This window comes from Phoenix dactylifera, chromosome 17 (genome assembly GCF_009389715.1).
Source record: "Phoenix dactylifera cultivar Barhee BC4 chromosome 17, palm_55x_up_171113_PBpolish2nd_filt_p, whole genome shotgun sequence".
Taxonomy (NCBI): domain Eukaryota; kingdom Viridiplantae; phylum Streptophyta; class Magnoliopsida; order Arecales; family Arecaceae; genus Phoenix; species Phoenix dactylifera.
The window spans coordinates 6,500,286-6,507,157 of NC_052408.1; the positions used below are offsets into that span (position 1 = coordinate 6,500,286).

A 6,872-nucleotide genomic window follows, 5' to 3' on the forward strand; every position below is an offset into this window, starting at 1 on the left:
CCTCATATAAATCTTGAATGCTTCTTGTCTTGAGTGGTGTTGAAACATCTTCAACCGATGAAGTAGGAGATGAAGGTGGTGTTGGCTCTCTAGTTTGCTCCTTGATCTGCTCTTCATCTTGTATCATCACCATGTTAGTGCTCTAATTCCAAATGCCGTCTTCTTGGAACTTCACATCTCGGCTTACAATGACTTTCTTCTCCTTTGGTTCATAGAGTTTATAGGCTTTAGATCTTGCATTGTACCCGATGAAGATGCATGGTAAGCTTTTAGCAACTAACTTGCTTCTCCTTTGATCCGAAATATGTGCATAAGCTATGCACCTAAACACCTTCAAATGAGAGATATCAGGCTTGTAACCACTCCATACTTCTTGAGGTATTACTTCTTCCAAGTTCTTTGTGGGGCATCTATTAAGCAAGTAGACCGCACAATTGACGGCCTCGCCCCAAAACTCCTTCAGCATCTCTTTTATTTTAAGCATGCTTCGGACCATGGCAAGTATAGTCCGATTTTTTCTTTCCGCGACGCCATTTTGTTGAGGTGAGTATGGAGCGGTCAAAGGTCTCCAAATGCCATAAGTTTTGCAAAAAGCTTCAAACTCCTTGGATGTAAATTCTCCTCCATGATCTGACCGCAACGTCTTGATGGTATATCCACTTTGATTCTCCACCAAAGTTTTAAACTCCTTGAAAGCTTGAAATGCTTCTGACTTCTCCTTCAAGAGATACACCCATATTTTTCTGTTGAAATCATCAATAAAAATTAGAAAATAGCGACGACCTCCAATTGAGCTTGGAGTGATTGGTCCGCAAATATCGGTGTGGATAAGTTGAAGTGGTGTTTTTGCTTTGTTGTAAGACTTCTTTGGAAAGCTCCTCCTTGGGTGTTTGCCAAGAACACACCCCTCACATATATTATTAGGGATATCAATATAAGGCAACCCCTTCACCATTCTCTTACTTGAAAGAAGCTTTAGAGCACCGAAGTTTACATGTCCGAACCGCAAATGCCAAAGCCAAGATACATCCTTCATACATGCACTTAGACATTTAGCAACAATATGATTTATGTTTAATACAAACATGCGGTTATTTTACATAGGAACATGAGCAATCAATTTATTTTGTTTCCTTAGATAGAAGCTTCCTTCCTTTAGTTGCATATCAAATCCTCTCTCCAAGAGTTGCCCAATATTAAGAATGTTCGTTTTTGTATCAGGCATATAATAGACATTGGAAATAAACTGTTGGCTTCTATCTTTGAGTTGAATAAGTATCTTACCAATGCCCTTCATCTTTACCTTGGAAGCATCTCCAAATGAGACATGGCCATTCACCGATTCATCAAGCTCTATGAAAATTTCTTTGTGCCCCGACATGTGGTTACTTGCACCGGAGACAAGTACCACATATTTTAATTGATAGCATCTCCTCCTTTTCGTGCTAGTAGAAGCACGTCATCTCCATCATCTTCCTTTTTGGCATAATTGGCTTTCTCATGAACTTGACTAGATTGATTAGAGTAGCACTCAAAAGAATAATGCCCAAACTTGGTGCAATTGTAACATTGAACTTGACTCTTGTCATACCTTCGGCCTCTACCTCTTTGTCCTCTTCCTCCACGATTCTGGTTGCCTTCCTCAATATTGTTGTGGTCACCACGGCCTCTACCACGACCATAAGATCCACCTCGACCTCTACCACAACCACGTCCCCGGCCACGACCACGGCCTTTTTGGCTACTTTCGCCTCTTGACTCCTTTTTGTTATTAACAGAGAGCTTGCTTTGTAGAACTTGCTCCAATGGCTCTTATCTTCTCTTTAGTATTCTTTGCTCATGGGCTTGAAATGAACCCATAAGCTCATCCACCGTCATAGTGTCCAAGTCTTTGGACTCTTCAATGGCTGACCACAACATAATCAAATTTGTGGTCCAAGGATTGTAAGATTTTTTTCACGATCCGATTATCATCAAGTGTCTCGCCGTTCCTCCTCAATTGGTTCACAACGGTCAACAACCATGTGAAATAGTCCGACACAACTTCGAACTCCTTCATTTGCAAAGCTTCAAACTCGCCTCTTAAGCTTTGGAGGCAAACCTTCTTTACCTTTTCTACACCTTTGTAAGAATTTTGTAAAATCTCCCATGCTTGCTTAGAATTGGTAGCACTAGCAACCTTCTCAAAAGCGGCCTCATCTAGGCCTTGGTAGATGAAGTAGAGAGCCTTCTTGTCTTTCTTCAAAGTCTCATTGTTGCACCGTAAGAATATCTCTATCTCCGGCTTCTACATAGCCTCTTTCGACTATGTCCCAAATATCTTGAGATCCAAGCAACACCTTCATTTGGATGCTCCAATTCTTATAATTGGTATTGGTAAGACGAGGAATGGGAAGCACTCTGGTAGCCATGATCTTGCTCTAATACCACTTTGAAGAGAAAAATGGCACGCGACTGGATACTAGAAGTTGGATTTTTGAAGCTTCATCCACCATTCCTTTGGCATCTCATGTTGGATTCATATTTGAAATTCTGGCATGCTTGGAGCCATCCATGATCTCATGGAATGGTATAACGACATTTCAGCTTTTAGACACCAAAGGTTGGATTTAGGTTTTAGTGTTTGGACCCCACTAGTGTTTTAGCACTAGTCTCCTTATCCGACGTGCTTCAATTGCACTTAATTTTCAAATTTGATTGGCAAATAAGGTGAGTTTATCTACCCTTTGGGACCTCTATAGACAGCCCTCCGCTCCTCCCCTCTAAACACACAGCACAATAGAGAAGAGAAGGGTTTAGTCAATTGTATTTCACTCCAATCTTTAGGTGATGGGAGGTTTCAAGAGTATTGTACTATATCGCTAAGAAGTTGTGGAGGAGGAGCTATGCTTTGCAAAGATGCTCAAGGGTTCTTCAGATTCGACATCTGGGTTACACTCTCTTTTTCTCTTACTCCACTACGACAAAAATGACTTGGTGGCAAATTGGTTGTGGCATTTTTCTTATTATATACAATTAAAAACCCTTTTTCTGCTACATTATAGTATAAATACTGCTATATTCCAATTACTATTTCTTATTAATGATTCTTTATTGTAAACGCCACTATAAATATGTATTCTATGGCATATAACTTGAAGTACTAGAAACTAAAACTACTATTATGGCATTTATATAAGATGCTAGTAAATAATATCATAATTTGTGAGATTTTGGAAGATTGTTGCTAAACCTTAAATTGTTAATTTTTATACAAAGCTTGAGTTTGGTCGCACCGAGATCATCAAAGATGTTATCGAACATATTATGGTGGTCATCAAATCTCTCATGATTGGAATCCTTTGCAGTAAAAATATTTACAAGTTAATATATCTTCTTAGCATTACTATACATAGGTCACCGGTTCGATCGAGCTCATATTAAAATATTAAAAATCAAAAATTATTTAAGATAAAAATTTAATATAATAATATTAACATTTTTTGCATAAAAAATTGTTATTACTTTCTAGTATAGCATAAATAAAAATAATCATGAATTAACTATTCGTATAGAGTTTATAAAAAAATATATATATAAACATGGTGACACACAAAAATTATTTTTTAAATATTTTCAATAGTAAAAATTGAAAATATCATAAAAATAGAATAAAGTAAGTTCATTTTTCATTTTGTGAAAAAGAAAAGGTTTTTAAAAAATAATTATTTAATGGCATGAATATATATTGATAAATAAACTATTTTTGCATAACAATAGTGCAAATTTGGGTTGGTTGTTAAGAGGACATGGGATCACTAGTTTGAATCCTCTTTTGGTTCAAATTCTATCTTATAGAGTTTATTTTTGAGAATTTTTTAGTGGTATATATAATTGCATCTAAATATTTGAATAAAATGTTGAGATTGAAAACTGCTAAAATAGAAATTTTTATCAGTATTTTTTGAAAATGTTGACAATTAATTGTTGACAATATCTTAAGATGGTACATAAGAAAATGCTGCAAAAATGCCAATAAAGATATTTGCAGCATTCTTTTTTCCTTATAGCGGCACTTAATATTTGAATAAAATGTTGAGATCGAAACTACAAGCATACTTACATATGCCGCTAAAATAGAGATTCTTATCGGTATTTTTCGAAACTGCTGACAATTAATTGCTGACACCATCTTAAGATGGTATATAAGAAAATGTCGCAAAAATGCCAATAAAGGTGTTTGCGGCATTCTTTTTTGCTTATTGCGGCACTTAAAAATACCGCTAGTAATCATTTTTGTTGTAGTGAGACAAATAAGAATAATAACCTAATACAACCTTTGGTGTCAATAGTATTTACATCAAACTATTTTAATACTTCAAGCTAGGTTTATATTTTTGGTTAAAATGGACTAGCATCAGCTGAGCCCAAGCCAAAACTAACTACTATGTTCGGATTGCAGTCAATTTCAGTGGAAGCCGATCAATACTAGTCTAGTTTCAGCCATCCAGTATTTGACCAATGCTTCTATAAACTTTAGTCTTCAAGTACCATTTTAGGATCATTTCTTGTTTCTTTACATATATATATATATATATATATATATATATATATATATATATATATATATATATATATATATATATATATATATATATATATATATATATATATATATATATACACACACACACAAACGCACACACACAATTAGCAGTGACTCAGGGCCATCTTAATTTTTTGGCTTCCAAGAAAGGGCTTTGACTATCATAATAGAATTTCTCAGGTAATTTCTCAAACAACCAGAGTATTATCAATTGTATTCACAATTCCATAAACTACAAACCAATGCATGACAATATCTCTGACTAAAGAGAGTTCACTGGCCATGAAGAAAGAACAGTAAACTAAAAAAACATCCCTATCAAGGACTTAATTGAATATAGTTATATAACAACTCCAGTGGTTCAAGGAAACTCGGCCTTTGGACAATATCAGTTATCTTGATCCAAGTAGATGTCGCAACAAGCATCAGACAGTGGCAGAGTGATTGCTTTAAGTCTCAACAGATCATAAACTTATCTATCTATTATGCATTATTCTTTTCAAAGATTAACTCACAAATCAACTAAAATAAAAGAAGAACTTTCTAAAAAAATGAAACAGAAACCAACCCTTTCTCCTTCATCTACCTTTAGACTCTACCAACTACAAATCCAAACAAAGTACCATAGCTTGGATGTACATGTACTACCATTTTAAATACATTCTAACATAAGAATTATAACAAACTGACATTAACAAGGGAGCGAATATGAAAGAAAGAAATCAAGAATTGCTAAAAAATCATACTAGCTAAGTTTTCTAGGAAATCAAGATATCATGCATTTACAGTAGCAAGAAAACATACAATAGACTGTGTAGACAGAGAGAGAGAGAAGGGCAAAGGGATCTTCCACCAATTAGATGCACAAAAATATCTTGCAATGTCCAATGACCTCAACACAGTATGAAGAAAAACAATAGAAATATAGAGAAAACACTGTATTGATCCTTGTATTTCTATTTAGAGATCATCAGATCAGAGATCCATAGCGATTTAAGAAGAAAGAAAAAGGAATTTGGCCAGGAGCATCATTTTCCATGTACTTCTACAATTTGCTACAGTGATATTAAGAATTGCATGAATCAAAACAATTACCAAAAAACAAAAGAAAATTCAGATCTTTCACCCATGATCTCAAGCTTTATTGTCGATGAAATCATGAAGCCTCATGCCCGGCATTACACTAACATGGTGGGTAAAATTTACATGATGGAATCCAAAAAAGAGTCATGTCACTTACTTCAAGAAGATCGAAGTACAGCACAAATCTAGCAACCTCTAGATCAACTCTTCAAAAATCCCTCGGCAATGTCCAAAGATCCCCCTAGCTCGCTCTATCACGGGAGTAGAAACCCTAGAACTGGAAGAGTCAGGTGACATCAAAAGCCTAGTTATGGAGTGTTCACCAATGAAATCAGGCGGCTATTCTCTAGCCGATCCTACGAGATCCAGCAAAGAAGTCACAAAAAAGTTTCGATGGAGAGAGAAAAAGGAACTCACAAGAAGCTGCTTCGGCGTCCACAAGCGCTGATCTAGCTCGATCCTCGCAATCTTCGGCATTTAATGGTGCTGATGGATGGGATATAAGATGGTTCGCGCGGGCATCAAGCGGTGGAGGATCGGGATGAGGCAGCCGGCAACTAGACATCCTTGCTCATGTAGGAGAGAAGGAGGTGCACGTGAGGTGGTGGAGGATCGCTAATGGGGAGAAGTGCACGTGAGGCATCATGTGCAATTGTTTTTTTTTTTTTTTTGTTGGATTCGAGAGAAAGATCACTATTACGGAGGATCGTAGAATCGCCGATTAGGGACGATTCGCTCGTTGCCAGCCTCAACAGGACTTCCCTCAGCCAGAGTCTCGTGGGGAATCAAATTGTTTTTTTCTTTTTGACGAAAAAAAAAAAAAGGGTTAGGCGACCTGAATTTATTAAGAATGAGAAAAAATGTTGGAGAAAAGAAGGATGCAGAGGACAAAAAGGTATATCACTAGTTATAATGGTTCTACGAAATAATGAAACATAGTCAAATGAAACCTCCAACTGATTTAGAGGAAAGTTAATCAGCAGAGCAAAGGCACTAAAAGCAGATAAAGGGATTTGAAGTAGGCCTAATGAGGTTACAAAATACCAGCTTCAAAAATAACTGCTAGAGGATGAAATTGCTAGCTGCAATAAGATAAACCATATTTGCTAGCAACAATCTTACCAACACAGTAAAAAACATTATAAAGCATAGCATCAAGTGAAGCAGTCTGGATCCTTCCATCTTGACAAATCTCTTTTCAACC

At 36.2% G+C, this 6,872-nt stretch overlaps 1 long non-coding RNA gene across 1 annotated transcript; it reads right to left on the bottom strand.

Moving 5' to 3' along the window:
* Positions 1–5,430: 5,430 nt before the first annotated feature.
* On the bottom strand, positions 5,431–6,345 carry LOC103696225. Its single transcript, XR_602370.4, has 2 exons — positions 6,086–6,345; positions 5,431–5,945 (listed from the first exon to the last, which is right to left on the bottom strand). It is a non-coding gene; the product is annotated as an uncharacterized LOC103696225 (long non-coding RNA).
* Positions 6,346–6,872: the final 527 nt, after the last annotated feature.